This window comes from Palaemon carinicauda, chromosome 37, assembly GCF_036898095.1.
Source record: "Palaemon carinicauda isolate YSFRI2023 chromosome 37, ASM3689809v2, whole genome shotgun sequence".
Taxonomy (NCBI): domain Eukaryota; kingdom Metazoa; phylum Arthropoda; class Malacostraca; order Decapoda; family Palaemonidae; genus Palaemon; species Palaemon carinicauda.
In genome coordinates this window covers 27,460,983-27,479,607 of record NC_090761.1, presented here as the reverse complement: position 1 = coordinate 27,479,607, position 18,625 = coordinate 27,460,983, and the positions used below count along the sequence as shown (strand labels likewise).

The window sequence follows — 18,625 nt, the reverse complement described above, 5'->3', positions numbered from 1 at the left end:
CAATTACTACACAGTATTCTAGAAGTTTTTATACCAGCTGTGATTCTCTTCATCGCGAGGCTCAATACTACACAGTATTCTAGAAGTTTGATTCCAGCTGCGGGTTCTCCATCGCGAGGCTCAATACTACACAGTATTCTAAAAGTTTGATTCCAGCTGTGACATCTCCATTGCGAGGCTCAATACTACACAGTATTCTAGAAGTTTGATTCCAGCTGCGACGTCTCCATTGCGAGGCTCAATACTACACAGTATTCTAGAAGTTTTATACCAGCTGTGATTCTCTCCATCGCGAGGCTCAATACTACACAGTATTCTAGAAGTTTTACTCCAGCTGTGGCCTCTCCATCAAGAGGCTCAATACTACACAGTATTCTAGAAGGTTTACTCCAGCTGCGGCCTCTCCATCACAAGGCTCAATTCTACACAGTATTCTAGAAGTTTTACTCCAGCTGCGGCCTCTCCATCATGAGGCTCAATTCTACACAGTATTCTAGAAGTTTTACTCCAGCTGCGGCCTCTCCATCACGAGGCTCAATTCTACACAGTATTCTAGAAGTTTTACTCCAGCTGCGGCCTACCCATCCCGAGGCTCAATACTACACAGTATTCTAGAAGGTTTATTCCAGCTGCGGGCTCTCCATCACAAGGCTCAATACTGCTCAGTATTCTTGTTCCAGCTGCGGCCTCTCCATCACGAGGCTCAATACTGCACAGTATTCTAGAAGGTTTGTTCCGGCTGCGGCCTCTCCATCACGAGGCTCAATACTGCACAGTACTCTAGAAGTTTGTTCCGGCTGCGGCCTCGCAATCACGAGGCTCAATACTGCACAGTACTCTAGAAGGTTTGTTCGGGCTGCGGCCTCTCCATCACGAGGCTCAATACTGCACAGTACTCTAGAAGGTTTGTTCCAGCTGCGGCCATCTCCATCACGAGGCTCAATACTGCACAGTACTCTAGAAGGTTTGCTCCAGCTGCGGCCTCGCAATCACGAGGCCTCAATACTGCACAGTACTCTAGAAGGTTTGCTCCAGCTGCGGCCTCACAATCACGAGGCAGTATTCTAGAAGTTTTGTTCCAGCTGCGGCCATCGCAATCACGAGGGCTCAATACTGCACAGTATTCTAGAAGGTTTATTCCAGCTGCGGCCTCTCCATCACGAGGCTCAATACTGCACAGTATTCTAGAAGGTTTGTTCCAGCTGTGGCCTCTCCATCACGAGGCTCAATACTGCACAGTATTCTAGAAGGTTTGTTCCAGCTGTGGCCTCTCCATCACGAGGCTCAATACTGCACAGTACTCTAGAAGGTTTGCTCCAGCTGCGGCCTCACAATCACGAGGCAGTATTCTAGAAGTTTTGTTCCAGCTGCGGCCTCGCAATCACGAGGCTCAATACTGCACAGTATTCTAGAAGGTTTATTCCAGCTGCGGCCTCTCCATCACGAGGCTCAATACTGCACAGTATTCTAGAAGGTTTGTTCCAGCTGCGGCCCTCTCCATCACGAGGCTCAATACTGCACAGTATTCTAGAAGGTTTGTTCCAGCTGTGGCCTCTCCATCACGAGGCTCAATACTGCACAGTACTCTAGAAGGTTTGCTCCAGCTGCGGCCTCACAATCACGAGGCAGTATTCTAGAAGTTTTGTTCCAGCTGCGGCCTCGCAATCACGAGGCTCAACACTACACAGTATTCTAGAAGGTTTATTCCAGCTGGGGCCTCTCCATCAGCGAGGCTCAATACTGCACAGTATTTCTAGAAGGTTTGTTCCAGCTGCGGCCTCTCCATCACGAGGCTCAATACTGCACAGTATTCTAGAAGGTTTGTTCCAGCTGTGGCCTCTCCATCACGAGGCTCAATACTGCACAGTATTCTAGAAGTTTTGTTCCAGCTGCAGCCTCTCCATCACGAGGCTCAATACTACACAGTATTCTAGAAGTTTTATACCAGCTGCGGCCTCTCCATCACGAGGCTCAATACTACACAGTATTCTAGAAGTTTTATACCAGCTGCGGCCTCTCCATCACAAGGCTCAATACTACACTGTATTCTAGAAGTTTTATACCAGCTGCAGCCTCTACATCATAAGGCTCAATTACTACACAGTATTATAGAAGTTTTATACCAGCTGCGGCCTCTCCATCATGAAGGCTCAATACTACACAGTATTCTAGAAGTTTTATACCAGCTGCAGCCTCTACATCATAAGGCTCAATACTACACAGTATTATAGAAGTTTTATACCAGCTGCGGCCTCTCCATCATGAGGCTCAACACTACACAGTATTCTAGAAGTTTTATACCAGCTGCGGCCTCTCCATCACGAGGCTCAATACTACACAGTATTATAAAAGTTTTATACCAGCTGCGGCCTCTCCATCACAAGGCTCAATACTACACTGTATTCTAGAAGTTTTATACCAGCTGCGGCCTCTCCATCATGAGGCTCAACACTACACAGTATTCTAGAAGTTTTATACCAGCTGCAGCCTCTACATCATAAGGCTCAATACTACACAGTATTATAGAAGTTTTATACCAGCTGCGGCCTCTCCATCATGAGGCTCAATACTACACAGTATTCTAGAAGTTTTATACCAGCTGCGGCCTCTCCATCATGAGGCTCAACACTACACAGTATTCTAGAAGTTTTATACCAGCTGCAGCCTCTACATCATAAGGCTTAATACTACACAGTATTATAGAAGTTTTATACCAGCTGCGGCCTCTCCATCATGAGGCTCAACACTACACAGTATTCTAGAAGTTTTATTCCAGCTGCAGCCTCTACATCATAAGGCTCAATACTACACAGTATTATAGAAGTTTTATACCAGCTGCGGCCTCTCCATCATGAGGCTCAACACTACAGAGTATTCTAGAAGTTTTATACCAGCTGCGGCCTCTCCATAACGAGGCTCAATACTACACAGTATTATAGAAGTTTTATACCAGCTGCGGCCTCTCCATCACAAGGCTCAATACTACACTGTATTCTAGAAGTTTTATACCAGCTGCGGCCTCTCCATCATGAGGCTCAACACTACACAGTATTCTAGAAGTTTTATACCAGCTGCAGCCTCTACATCATAAGGCTCAATACTACACAGTATTATAGAAGTTTTATACCAGCTGCGGCCTCTCCATCACAAGGCTCAATACTACACAGTATTCTAGAAGTTTTATACCAGCTGCGCCTCTCCATCATGAGGCTCAACACTACACAGTATTCTAGAAGTTTTATACCAGCTGCAGCCTCTACATCATAAGGCTCAATACTACACAGTATTATAGAAGTTTTATACCAGCTGCGGCCTCTCCATCATGAGGCTCAACACTACACAGTATTCTAGAAGTTTTATACCAGCTGCGGCCTCTCCATCACGAGGCTCAATACTACACAGTATTATAGAAGTTTTATACCAGCTGCGGCCTCTCCATCACAAGGCTCAATACTACACTGTATTCTAGAAGTTTTATACCAGCTGCAGCCTCTACATCATAAGGCTCAATACTACACAGTATTATAGAAGTTTTATACCAGCTGCGGCCTCTCCATCATGAGGCTCAACACTACACAGTATTCTAGAAGTTTTATACCAGCTGCGGCCTAGCTGTGGCCTATCCATAGTGAGGCTCAATACTACACAGTATTCTAGAAGTTTTATACCAGCTGCAGCCTCTCCATCATGAGGCTCAATACTACATAATATTCTAGAAGCTTTATTCCAGCTGTGGCCTCTCCATCACGAGGCTCAACACTACACAGTATTCTAGAAGTTTTATTCCAGCTGTGGCCTCTCCATAGTGAGGCTCAATACTACATAATATTCTAGAAGCTTTATTCCAGCTGTGGCCTCTCCATCACGAGGCTCAACACTACACAGTATTCTAGAAGTTTTATTCCAGCTGTGGCCTCTCCATAGTGAGGCTCAATACTACATAATATTCTAGAAGCTTTATTCCAGCTGTGGCCTCTCCATCACGAGGCTCAACACTACACAGTATTCTAGAAGTTTTATACCAGCTGCAGCCTCTCCATCATGAGGCTCAATACTACATAATATTCTAGAAGTTTTATACCAGCTGCGGCCTAGCTGTGGCCTATCCATAGTGAGGCTCAATACTACACAGTATTATAGAAGTTTTATACCAGCTGCGGCCTCTCCATCACAAGGCTCAATACTACACTGTATTCTAGAAGTTTTATACCAGCTGCAGCCTCTACATCATAAGGCTCAATACTACACAGTATTATAGAAGTTTTATACCAGCTGCGGCCTCTCCATCATGAGGCTCAACACTACACAGTATTCTAGAAGTTTTATTCCAGCTGTGGCCTAGCTGTGGCCTATCCATAGTGAGGCTCAATACTACACAGTATTCTAGAAGTTTTATACCAGCTGCAGCCTCTCCATCATGAGGCTCAATACTACATAATATTCTAGAAGCTTTATTCCAGCTGTGGCCTCTCCATCACGAGGCTCAACACTACACAGTATTCTAGAAGTTTTATTCCAGCTGTGGCCTCTCCATAGTGAGGCTCAATACTACACAGTGTTCTAGAAGTTTTATTCCAGCTGCAGCCTCTCCATCATAAGGCTCAATACTACACAGTATTCTAGAAGTTTTATTCCAGCTGTGGCCTCTCCATCGTGAGGCTCAATACTACACAATATTCTACAAGTTTTATTCCAGCTGTGACCTCTCCATCACGAGGCTCAATACTACTCAGTATTCTAGTATTTTTATTCAAGCTGTGTATCGAGTATTGAAAACTAGAGTGTAGCATACTTCACGAATATTAGGTGATTTCACTGATCTAAATTCTAATAGTCAGGCCTTCTCCATCATGAGGCTCAATGCTACACTGTATTCTAAAAGCTTTATTCCAACTGTCACAAAGTTGTGGAATGATCTTCCTAATCGGGTAGTTGAATCGGTAGAATTTCAAAATATCAAACTTGCCGCGAATGTTCGTATGTTGGATAAACTGACATTAGTCTCTTTTATATAGTTTACATATGAAAGATCTATTCTACTGTTACTGTTCCTAAAATATTTCTTTTCATTTGTTTATTACTTCTCATAGTTTATTTTTATTTCCTTTCGTCACTGGGCTCTTTTTCCCTGTTGGAGCCCTTGGACTATTAGCATCCTGCTTTTCCAACGAGGGCTCTACCTTAGCTGGTAATAATAATAATAATAATAATAATAATAATAATAATAATAATAATAATAATAATAATAATAATAATAATAATAAACTTCATGTAATTGGTGCACGATAATTCTTCCTTCCCCATGACAGCGAAGATCAAGTAAAATATAAGCTCTTTATGGAACACTATTGATGAGTTCACGTTTTTCAACTTGTAGATGAAAATTTCTTCGATATTGTTTTAAGCAAAGTCCTTGAAAACAGGAAAAAAAACTAGATCTCCCCAACCTAAGAATACTCAATAAAATGGGCTATTTTAATGTTTTTTTTTTTTCGAGAGGCATGATATGTACTGTATATCATTATTATTATTATTATTATTATTATTATTATTATTATTATTATTATATTTATTAGCTAAGCTACAGTACAACCCTAACGGGAAAAGCAGGATGCTATAAGCCAAAGGGCTCCAACGGGGACAATAGAACAGCGAGGAAAGGAATTAATATTATTATTATTATTATTATTATTATTATTATTATTATTATTATTATTAGCTAAGCTACAACCCCAGTTAGAGAAGCAGGATGCTATAAGCCATAGGGCTCCAACAGTGAAAAATAGCCCGGTTAGGAAAGGAAATAAGGAAATAAATAAACAATATAAAAATTAGTGAATGAACAATACAAAATATATTAAGTTTAGCAACAATGTTAAAATATATATGACACATATAATCAACAAAGAGAGACTTAATCAGCTTTTCCCACTTGATAACACTTACAACATGTTTGAACTTCGCAAGTTAGATCCAGCCGATTAAAGCACAAGTTTCTTGGTAAACGAAAGAGCTATATGTAGATGGTCTGACTGGAAGAGAGAGTTAGAAGCCTTGTCACATCTTTCGTGAGTTGAAACATGAAGGTAAAGGTGTTTGGTTTCAGGTCCACTTTCACCAGAATAGATGCTTACCAGAACGTCAGCCGGGCAAGCTCAACCACCCACTGTGGGGCCAAACCACAGCAGTGGCCTCCCCAGTGAACAGCTTAAACTCAGGATCCCGGGCTGGGATCGTTCTGCGGTCATGCGAATGCTAGGCGGACACGTTACCTGAAGCCTCGTACAGTTATTTATATATATATATATATATATATATATATATATATATATATATATATATATATATATATATATATATATATATATATTATTTGTGCATGTATGTTTGTGTGTGTGCGGGCGCCCGAGGGTGTTTGTGCATAATGTGAACTGTTTATTCAGCAAATCGAGATTTTTCAACGAATCCCTGAACTCTTTTAATCTTTTTACTAATCACCAACGCTCAATTGATTAATAATTGATAACAATTAATAAGATCTAAGGATGAGAAACTTCAGAGTCTAACTTTTCTAACATTGAGCTTCATTACCAACCCATTTTACACTTACAATAAAAAAGTAGATAAAAAAGTAGAAAACTACTTTTATATATTGAAAAATACAGTACAGAACATTTTCGATCCCATGACACTTTCAGCATTATCAAAAAGGTGATTTCTCATAGATATTACATATAACAGACCACTAACTCTTCTTCAATACATGCAATTATCCCAGATACAAATTTATATTACTACTATAAGAGAGAATACTCGAGTGTCATATGTGGATGAGATCAGAGTGAGGGGTAGATGGATATGGTTTGGGCATGCTCTTCGCACTCCCCAAGAGAGATTATTTCCCCAATCGTTGAGCTGGGCTCCACAAGGCACTAGAAGAGTTAGAAGATCCTGGCCTACATGGCTGAGGACTATGAAGCGCGAAATAGGAGATGATGAATGGAGAAGTATAAATTTAAAACCTCAAGAGGGAGACGACTGGCGAATTCTAACCGAGGCCCTTTGCGTCAATAAGCGTAGGAGGAGATGATGAATGAAAAAGTATTGAATTAAAAGCTCAAGATAGAGACGACTGGCGAAATCTAACAGAGGCCCTTTGCGTCAATAAGCGTAGGAGGAGATGAAGAATGAAGAGGTATTGAATTAAAAGCTCAAGATAGAGACCAATAGCGAAATCTAACAGAGGCCCTTTGCGTCAATAAGCATAAGAGAGTATGATGAATGAAGAAGTACTAAATTAAAAGCTCAAGATAGAGACGACTGGCGAAATCTAACAGAGGCCCTTTGCGTCAATAAGCGTAGGAGGAGATGATGAATGAAGAAGTATTGAATTAAAAGCTCAAGCTAGAGACCAATGGCGAAATCTAACAGAGGCCCTTTGCGTCAATAAGCGTAGGAGATGATGAATGAAGAAGTGTTGTATTAAAAGCTCAAGATAGAGACGACTGGCGAAATCTAACAGAGGCCCTTTGCGTCAATAAGCGTAGGAGGAGATGATGAATGAAGAAGTATTGAATTAAAAGCTCAAGATAGAGACCAATGGCGAAATCTAACAGAGGCCCTTTGCGTCAATAAGCGTAGGAGGAGATGAAGAATGAAGAAGTATTGAATTAATAGCTCAAGATAGAGACCAATGGCGAAATCTAACAGAGGCCCTTTGCGTCAATAAGCGTAGGAGGAGATGAAGAATGAAGAAGTATTGAATTAAAAGCTCAAGATAGAGACCAATGGCGAAATCTAACAGAGGCCCTTTGCGTCAATAAGCGTAGGAGGAGATGATGAATGAAGAAGTATTGAATTAAAAGCTCAAGATAGAGACCAATGGCGAAATCTAACAGAGGCCCTTTGCGTCAATAAGCGTAGAAGGAGATGAAGAATGAAGAAGTATTGAATTAAAAGCTCAAGATAGAGACGACTGGCGAAATCTAACAGAGGCCCTTTGCGTCAATAAGCGTAGGAGGAGATGAAGAATGAAGAAGTATTGAATTAAAAGCTCAAGATAGAGACCAATGGCGTAATCTAACAGAGGCCCTTTGCGTCAATAAGCGTAGGAGGAGATGAAGAATGAAGAAGTATTGAATTAAAAGCTCAAGATAGAGACCAATGGCGAAATCTAACAGAGGCCCTTTGCGTCAATAAGCGTAGGAGGAGATGAGGAATGAAGAAGTATTGAATTGAAAGCTCAAGATAGAGACGACTGGCGAAATCTAACAGAGGCCCTTTGCGTCAATAAGCGTAGGAGGAGATGAGGAATGAAGAAGTATTGAATTGAAAGCTCAAGATAGAGACGACTGGCGAAATCTAACAGAGGCCCTTTGCGTCAATAAGCGTAGGAGGAGATGAAGAATGAAGAAGTATTGAATTAAAAGCTCAAGATAGAGACCAATGGCGAAATCTAACAGAGGCCCTTTGCGTCAATAAGCGTAAGAGAGTATGATGAATGAAGAAGTACTAAATTAAAAGCTCAAGATAGAGACGACTGGCGAAATCTAACAGAGGCCCTTTGCGTCAATAAGCGTAGGAGGAGATGATGAATGAAGAAGTATTGAATTAAAAGCTCAAGCTAGAGACCAATGGCGAAATCTAACAGAGGCCCTTTGCGTCAATAAGCGTAGGAGGAGATGATGAATGAAGAAGTGTTGTATTAAAAGCTCAAGATAGAGACGACTGGCGAAATCTAACAGAGGCCCTTTGCGTCAATAAGCGTAGGAGGAGATGATGAATGAAGAAGTATTGAATTAAAAGCTCAAGATAGAGACGACTGGCGAAATCTAACAGAGGCCCTTTGCGTCAATAAGCGTAGGAGGAGATGAAGAATGAAGAAGTATTGAATTAAAAGCTCAAGCTAGAGACCAATGGCGAAATCTAACAGAGGCCCTTTGCGTCAATAAGCGTAGGAGGAGATGAAGAATGAAGAAGTATTGAATTAAAAGCTCAAGATAGAGACGACTGGCGAAATCTAACAGAGGCCCTTTGCGTCAATAAGCGTAGGAGGAGATGATGAATGAAGAAGTATTGAATTAAAAGCTCAAGATAGAGACGACTGGCGAAATCTAACAGAGGCCCTTTGCGTCAATAAGCGTAAGAGAGTATGATGAATGAAGAAGTATTGAATTAAAAGCTCAAGCTAGAGACCAATGGCGAAATCTAACAGAGGCCCTTTGCGTCAATAAGCGTAGGAGGAGATGATGAATGAAGAAGTGTTGTATTAAAAGCTCAAGATAGAGACGACTGGCGAAATCTAACAGAGGCCCTTTGCGTCAATAAGCGTAGGAGGAGATGATGAATGAAGAAGTATTGAATTAAAAGCTCAAGATAGAGACCAATGGCGAAATCTAACAGAGGCCCTTTGCGTCAATAAGCGTAGGAGGAGATGAAGAATGAAGAAGTATTGAATTAAAAGCTCAAGATAGAGACCAATGGCGAAATCTAACAGAGGCCCTTTGCATCAATAAGCGTAGGAGGAGATGAAGAATGAAGAAGTATTGAATTAAAAGCTCAAGATAGAGACCAATGGCAAAATCTAACAGAGGCCCTTTGCGTCAATAAGCGTAGGAGGAGATGAAGAATGAAGAAGCATTGAATTAAAAGCTCAAGATAGAGACCAATGGCGAAATCTAACAGAGGCCCTTTGCGTCAATAAGCGTAAGAGAGTATGATGAATGAAGAAGTATTGAATTGAAAGCTCAAGATAGAGACCAATGGCGAAATCTAACAGAGGCCCTTTGCGTCAATAAGCGTAAGAGAGTATGATGAATGAAGAAGTATTGAATTAAAAGCTCAAGCTAGAGACCAATGGCGAAATCTAACAGAGGCCCTTTGCGTCAATAAGCGTAGGAGGAGATGATGAATGAAGAAGTGTTGTATTAAAAGCTCAAGATAGAGACGACTGGCGAAATCTAACAGAGGCCCTTTGCGTCAATAAGCGTAGGAGGAGATGATGAATGAAGAAGTATTGAATTAAAAGCTCAAGATAGAGACCAATGGCGAAATCTAACAGAGGCCCTTTGCGTCAATAAGCGTAGGAGGAGATGAAGAATGAAGAAGTATTGAATTAAAAGCTCAAGATAGAGACCAATGGCGAAATCTAACAGAGGCCCTTTGCGTCAATAAGCGTAGGAGGAGATGAAGAATGAAGAAGTGTTGAATTAAAAGCTCAAGCTAGAGACCAATGGCGAAATCTAACAGAGGCCCTTTGCGTCAATAAGCGTAGGAGGAGATGATGAATGAAGAAGTGTTGTATTAAAAGCTCAAGATAGAGACCAATGGCGAAATCTAACAGAGGCCCTTTGCGTCAATAAGCGTAGGAGGAGATGATGAATGAAGAAGTATTGAATTAAAAGCTCAAGATAGAGACCAATGGCGAAATCTAACAGAGGCCCTTTGCGTCAATAAGCGTAGGAGGAGATGAAGAATGAAGAAGTATTGAATTAAAAGCTCAAGATAGAGACCAATGGCGAAATCTAACAGAGGCCCTTTGTGTCAATAAGCGTAGGAGGAGATGAAGAATGAAGAAGTATTGAATTAAAAGCTCAAGATAGAGACCAATGGCGAAATCTAACAGAGGCCCTTTGCGTCAATAAGCGTAGGAGGAGATGATGAATGAAGAAGTATTGAATTAAAAGCTCAAGATAGAGATGACTGGCGAAATCTAACAGAGGCCCTTTGCGTCAATAAGCGTAAGAGAGTATGATGAATGAAGAAGTATTGAATTAAAAGCTCAAGCTAGAGACCAATGGCGAAATCTAACAGAGGCCCTTTGCGTCAATAAGCGTAGGAGGAGATGATGAATGAAGAAGTGTTGTATTAAAAGCTCAAGATAGAGACGACTGGCGAAATCTAACAGAGGCCCTTTGCGTCAATAAGCGTAGGAGGAGATGATGAATGAAGAAGTATTGAATTAAAAGTTCAAGATAGAGACCAATGGCGAAATCTAACAGAGGCCCTTTGCGTCAATAAGCGTAGGAGGAGATGAAGAATGAAGAAGTATTGAATTAAAAGCTCAAGATAGAGACCAATGGCGAAATCTAACAGAGGCCCTTTGCGTCAATAAGCGTAGGAGGAGATGAAGAATGAAGAAGTATTGAATTAAAAGCTCAAGATAGAGACCAATGGCGAAATCTAACAGAGGCCCTTTGCGTCAATAAGCGTAGGAGGAGATGAAGAATGAAGAAGTATTGAATTAAAAGCTCAAGATAGAGACCAATGGCGAAATCTAACAGAGGCCCTTTGCGTCAATAAGCGTAAGAGAGTATGATGAATGAAGAAGTATTGAATTGAAAGCTCAAGATAGAGACCAATGGCGAAATCTAACAGAGGCCCTTTGCGTCAATAAGCGTGAGAGAGTATGATGAATGAAGAAGTATTGAATTAAAAGCTCAAGCTAGAGACCAATGGCGAAATCTAACAGAGGCCCTTTGCGTCAATAAGCGTAGGAGGAGATGATGAATGAAGAAGTGTTGTATTAAAAGCTCAAGATAGAGACGACTGGCGAAATCTAACAGAGGCCCTTTGCGTCAATAAGCGTAGGAGGAGATGATGAATGAAGAAGTATTGAATTAAAAGCTCAAGATAGAGACCAATGGCGAAATCTAACAGAGGCCCTTTGCGTCAATAAGCGTAGGAGGAGATGAAGAATGAAGAAGTATTGAATTAAAAGCTCAAGATAGAGACCAATGGCGAAATCTAACAGAGGCCCTTTGCGTCAATAAGCGTAGGAGGAGATGAAGAATGAAGAAGCATTGAATTAAAAGCTCAAGATAGAGACCAATGGCGAAATCTAACAGAGGCCCTTTGCGTCAATAAGCGTAGGAGGAGATGATGAATGAAGAAGCATTGAATTAAAAGCTCAAGATAGAGACCAATGGCGAAATCTAACAGAGGCCCTTTGCGTCAATAAGCGTAGGAGGAGATGAAGAATGAAGAAGCATTGAATTAAAAGCTCAAGATAGAGACCAATGGCGAAATCTAACAGAGGCCCTTTGCGTCAATAAGCGTAGGAGGAGATGAAGAATGAAGAAGTATTGAATTAAAAGCTCAAGATAGAGACCAATGGCGAAATCTAACAGAGGCCCTTTGCGTCAATAAGCGTAGGAGGAGATGAAGAATGAAGAAGTATTGAATTAAAAGCTCAAGATAGAGACCAATGGCGAAATCTAACAGAGGCCCTTTGCGTCAATAAGCGTAGGAGGAGATGAAGAATGAAGAAGTATTGAATTAAAAGCTCAAGATAGAGACGACTGGCGAAATCTAACAGAGGCCCTTTGCGTCAATAAGCGTAGGAGGAGATGAAGAATGAAGAAGTATTGAATTAAAAGCTCAAGATAGAGACGACTGGCGAAATCTAACAGAGGCCCTTTGCGTCAATAAGCGTAGGAGGAGATGATGAATGAAGAAGTATTGAATTAAAAGCTCAAGATAGAGACCAATGGCGAAATCTAACAGAGGCCCTTTGCGTCAATAAGCGTATGAGGAGATAAAGAATGAAGAAGTATTGAATTAAAAGCTCAAGATAGAGACCAATGGCGAAATCTAACAGAGGCCCTTTGCGTCAATAAGCGTATGAGGAGATGATGAATGAAGAAGTATTGAATTAAAAGCTCAAGATAGAGACCAATGGCGAAATCTAACAGAGGCCCTTTGCGTCAATAAGCGTATGAGGAGATAAAGAATGAAGAAGTATTGAATTAAACGCTCAAGATAGAGACCAATGGCGAAATCTAAGAGAGGCCCTTTGCGTCAATAAGCGTAGGAGGAGATGATGATAATGATGATCTCGCTGTCTGAATTTGGATGGGAACATTACAAGAGGCTCAATGTTTTCCATTAGACATGGGGAAATATACCATTTGACGTTTTGGGGTAACGAACCATTGCTTTCTGAAACATGTGAGGGGACTAAGGTAGAGTGCATGACGTCTTGTTCAATTACAACGCAGTGCTTGAAGTTAGTAGGTTTTGTAGAGAAATGCTGAGAATAAAAGTAACTAGTTTTCTTTTTCTAATTACTTCGTAAATGATAATGAAAGCTATGTAGTTTTGAGGTAATTGTTTCCAGAACAAACGAGTTTAAAAAACAAACGAGTTGAAAAAAAAAATTTGAAAAAACGATTTTACAAAAGAAGTTTCAGGAAAAAAAGGTTAAAAAACGAACATGTTTAAAAAAAAAAAGTTAAAAAACGAGTTTGAAAAAAAACGAGTATAAAAAAAGTTAAAAAAAAAGGTTTAAAAAACAAACGAGTTTAAAAAAAAACGAGTTAAAAAAGTTTCAAAACAAAAACAAGTTTAAAAAAAAGTTCAAAAACGAGTAAAAAAATAAATAAATACGAGTTTCAAAAACTTGTGGTTGATATGGTCGAACACCATACACATCTTGTTTAATTATTTGAACAAAACAGGATAGCAGTATTTAGTAACAGGGATTTGCAATTTTAAAAACGGATATATTGACGTAAAGGAGTGATATTACGGTCACTAGTCCGTAAAAGATAATAACCAAGTAGGTTAAAATTTACGGTCGCCTGTATTTTACTGAACTACGGCTGAGAATAGTATATTTTTACAGAGAATTTCCGATTGAAATTATGGTTTTTTTTAACAGTGTATCACCACTGAAAATGTTGCAACAATCAACCAGAAGTCAATAAAACAGAAAAATTGAATTGAATATAAAATTTATTATTATTATTATCATTATTATTATTATTATTATTATTATTATTATTGTTGTTGTTGTTGTTGTTGTTATTATTACCTAAGCACCAATCCTAGTTGGAAAAGCAGGATGCTATAACCCCAAAGAATCCATCAGGGAAAAATAGCCCAGTGAGGAAAGGAAATAAGGAAATAAATAAACAAGAGTAATAATGAAAAATTAAAAAAAAAATATTTCAAGAACAGTAACATTAAAAATCTTTCATAAACTATAAACACTTGAAAAAAATCAGATTAAGAAAAATAAGATAGAACAGTGTGCCCGAGTGTACCCTCAAGCAAGAGACCGCTACCCCAAGACACTGGACGACTATGGTACAGAAGCTATGGCACTACCCAAGACTAGAGAACAATAGTTTGATTTTGGAGTGTCCTTCTAGGAGAGCTGTTTATCATAGCTAAAAGAAAGGTCAACGCTTTCCCCATGGTTCTACACATCTCAAATTCATAATGTCTCTATCACTAGGTTAACTAGCATCACTAGAAAAACAACAACAACAACAATAATAATAATAATAATAATTATTATTATTATTATTATTATTATTATTATTATTATTATTATTATTATAATAATCATATAATTATAATAATAATTATTATATAATAATAATAACTCTTATTATTATTATAATAATAGTAATAATAATAATAATAATAATAATAATAATAATAATAATAATAATAATAATGGTAAGAATAATAACAATAATAATAATAATAACAATAATAATAATAATAATAATAATAATAATGATAATAATAATAATAATAATAATAATATAGACAATCTTGGTTTTTCTTTATGTAATTTCAACCTAGTTTTTTATTTTGATTTGTCCCTTTTAATAAAACAATTCTATTTTGTGTTTATTGCATTTATAACTTCAATAATTTTGAGATTCCTACATTTTCATGTATTCTTGATAATAATAATAATAATAATAATAATAATAATAATAATAATAATAATAATAATAATAATAATAATAATAATAATAATAACAATAATAATAATAATAATAATAAAAATAATAATAATAATAATATATTTGCATTAATAAAAGGTATCGAGCTGCTTTTAACGCCAAAGGAGATGTGAATACGGTCTTAAAATGCAATTCCATTGGAGTAAATATGAGAGAGAGAGAGAGAGAGAGAGAGAGAGAGAGAGAGAGAGAGAGAGAGAGAGAGAGAGAGAGAGAGAGAGAGATATATATATATATATATATATATATATATATATATATATATATATATATATATATATATATATATATATATATGTATGTATATATATAAATATATATATATATATATATATATATAAATATATATATATATATATATATATATATATATATATATATATATATATATATATATATACAGTATATGTATATGTATCTATTTGTATATAAATAATTATATATTTATATATATATATATATATATATATATATATATATATATATATATATATATATATATATATATATAGTTATTTATATACAAATAGATAGATATACATATACTGTATATATATATATATATATATATATATATATATATATATATATATATATATATATATGTATGTATATATACATATAAAATCAATGATATTTGACCATTAAATTAGTATTACAAATTCCAAAACTCCCGTGAAAATAAAACAAAGATTCCTAGAAAAAGCATATAAGAAAAAAAAAACGGTCATACGTTGAAAGCATTGCCACCTGAGACTGAAATTCAAAATTATCAACACCGCGCTGTCCGCCCTCAAGCCCGCAGGGCCGCCCGCGCCCTCTGGCCCACATGCAAAGTCAGTTTGCTGTTTCTTTTACCGTTCTTCGTTAAAGAATATGTTTATATTTTTCTGTCGTTATACGAATGTCTGGTCTGTTTTTATATATTTTGAGACAGTGGGAAGTTTCACCTATTGATTGAAAAAGTATGTATGCATATACAGTATACTGTATATATATATATATATATATATATATATATATATATATATATATATATATATATATATATATATGTGTGTGTGTGTGTGTGTGTATATATACATTATATATATATATATATATATATATATATATATATATATATATATATATATATATTTATATATATATACATATAGGCTATTGATATACACAATATTTAGAGTATATAATTTTATCAGTATAATCACACCCACGCACACCTCTATTTGTGTGTGTGTATATATATATATATATATATATATATATATATATATATAGATAGATAGATAGATAGATAGATAGATAGATAGATATGAGCAACATGTATTTATATACACACACACATATATATATATATATATATATATATATAGATAGATAGATAGATAGATAGATAGATAGATAGATGGATATGTGCAACATATATACATAAATATAATGTACATATTTCTATTTATTTATAGATATAAATATATATATATATATATATATATATATATATATATATATATATATATATATATATATATATATATATGATAATTTTATCACTAGCACTAGTGATATTCATTTTTCCAAATAAACCACAAATGCTCTATAATAAACAATTCGTTCTACCACGGGATCTCAGGCCCACAGGGAAAGTCCTCTAATGATAAATATTTCTTCCCAGCCATGGTTTCGAACCTATGACTGATAGAAATAAAGAGTAAACATTCTGTTTCTCTGTTTCTGTTTTGTCCTTAAGCGGTCTAAGGCTACGTAGATCTATTGGAAAAAAAGGAAAATAAAAACAAGTGATAAATACAGAATAAGCAAAGCCTTTAAAATTATCATAATTATCTCTGCCAATGAAGTTGGGAGGAGGTTATGTTTTATCCCCTTTTTGTCTGTCTGTTTGTTTGTTTGTGAACAACTTCCCAGCCACAATAATACTAATAAAGTAATGAAACTTTCAGGGAATAATTTTTATGTTGAGACGTGGAAGTGATTAAATTTTTATAGTCCTACAGTTGGTCAAAGGTCAAGGTCAAGCCCAACCTAATTAACCCTAACCTTAACCCCAATTTCGTACATGGTTGTCACACAGACTTAAAAAATACGTCTACAGTCTAAACTGATTCTGGGAAAGGCTAGTTGGTTTCAAGAAATATGCTGCCGTGGCGGAGGTCTGCACTCTCAGAGTGTTTTTATAGTTGTTTTAAGAAGTTAGGTTTTCAACAAATGACACCTTCGAGAACCAAAGACTGAATATTGTTTTGTTGGAATTCCCGGATTCATAAACTTCTACCCTTCAGGTTTCAATTACAAACTCATAATGTCTCTTGAAAACGAACATTAAAGTACGGAAGACTGTCTCTTGAAGACTTTCAATATCGACTCCAGATTCAACTAGAGGGGCACTCAGTAGAGCGCAGACTTCCACCACCGCAGCTTATTTCTCGACCTTTGGCTCGAATTTACCTTGACCTTTGACCTAGGACTTTCAAAATTGAATCACTTCCACATCCCAAAATAACAATTAATCCCTAAAATTTTAACTATTCTATAAGTAAAATTGTGACCTCTACCCGTACAGCTTATTTCTTGACCTTGACCTTTGACCTAGGACTTTCAAAATTGAATCACTTCCACTTCTCAACATTACAATTAATCCCTTAAAATTTCACTATTCTGTGTGTAATATTGCGACCTCCGGCATGGCAGCTTATTTCTCGATCTTTTGCTTGACCTTGTCCTTTGACCTAGGTCTTTCAAAATTGAATCACTTCTACTTCTCAACATAAAAATTAATCCCTGAAAGTTTCACTACTCTATGAGTAAAATTGTGACCTCCACCCGTGCAGGTTATTTCTCGACCTTGACCTTTGACCTAGGGCTTTCAAAATTGAATCACTTCCATGTCTCAACATAACAATTAATCCCTAAAATTTTAACTATTCTCTATGTAATATTGCGACCTCCGGCATGGCAGCTTATTTCTCGATCTTTTGCTTGACATTGACCTTTAACCTAGGTCTTTCAAAATTGAATTACTTCCACATCTCAACATATCAATTAATCCCTGAAAGTTTCACTACTCTTTGAGTAAAATTGTGGCCAGGAAGATGTTAAAAAAAACACACACACACACAAACAAACAAACAAACAAAAAATGGCGAAAACATAACCTCCTTCCGTCTTCGTTGGCGGAGGTAACAATATTTCTTTCCCAATCTATATAAAAACAGGATAAAGGCTTTGCCTTAAGGCCCGGTCACACCGACCGAACGTTGCTGGAGCGTTCCTTGAACGGTAGGGAGGTGGACCAAACCCTCGAAAATTTAATTTAACGTTTTTACGTTCGGTCTTTATTAGGCTGCTGAACGTAGCAAATCCTCGCATATTTCCTGAGTTTTCTTACACCTCTATTATAAAAGTTGCTAATTTATGCAATAAGGGTATTGGTATAAAGGATGTCGAAAAGTTTAAGTCGTTTTTATATTTTTAATAAACTGTTAAAAAAAATACCCGTCATTTTAATTAAGATACAGTGACCGTAATTTTTACTCTACTTTGTTATTATCTTTTACAGGTTGGTGACTAATAATATCACTCCGCTACGCTTTTCGACATCCTGTATACCAATACCCTTATTGCATAAATTAGCAACTTCCATAATAGAGGTGTAAAAAAACTCAGGAAATATGCGAGGATTTGCTACGTTAAGCAGCCTAATAAAGACCGAACGTAAAAACGTTAAATTAAAATTTTCGAGGGTTTGGTCCACCTCCCTACCGTTCAAGGAACGCTCCAGCAACGTTCGGGCGGTGTGACCGGGCCTTTACGAAGGTAAAATATATCAATTTATCAATGAGAAG

The 18,625-nt window shown here is 37.1% G+C and overlaps 1 protein-coding gene across 1 annotated transcript in view; it reads left to right on the top strand.

Moving 5' to 3' along the window:
• Positions 1-18,625, top strand: part of LOC137629047 (uncharacterized) — a 613,817-nt gene that overhangs the window by 442,407 nt on the left and 152,785 nt on the right. The window lies entirely within an intron of this gene.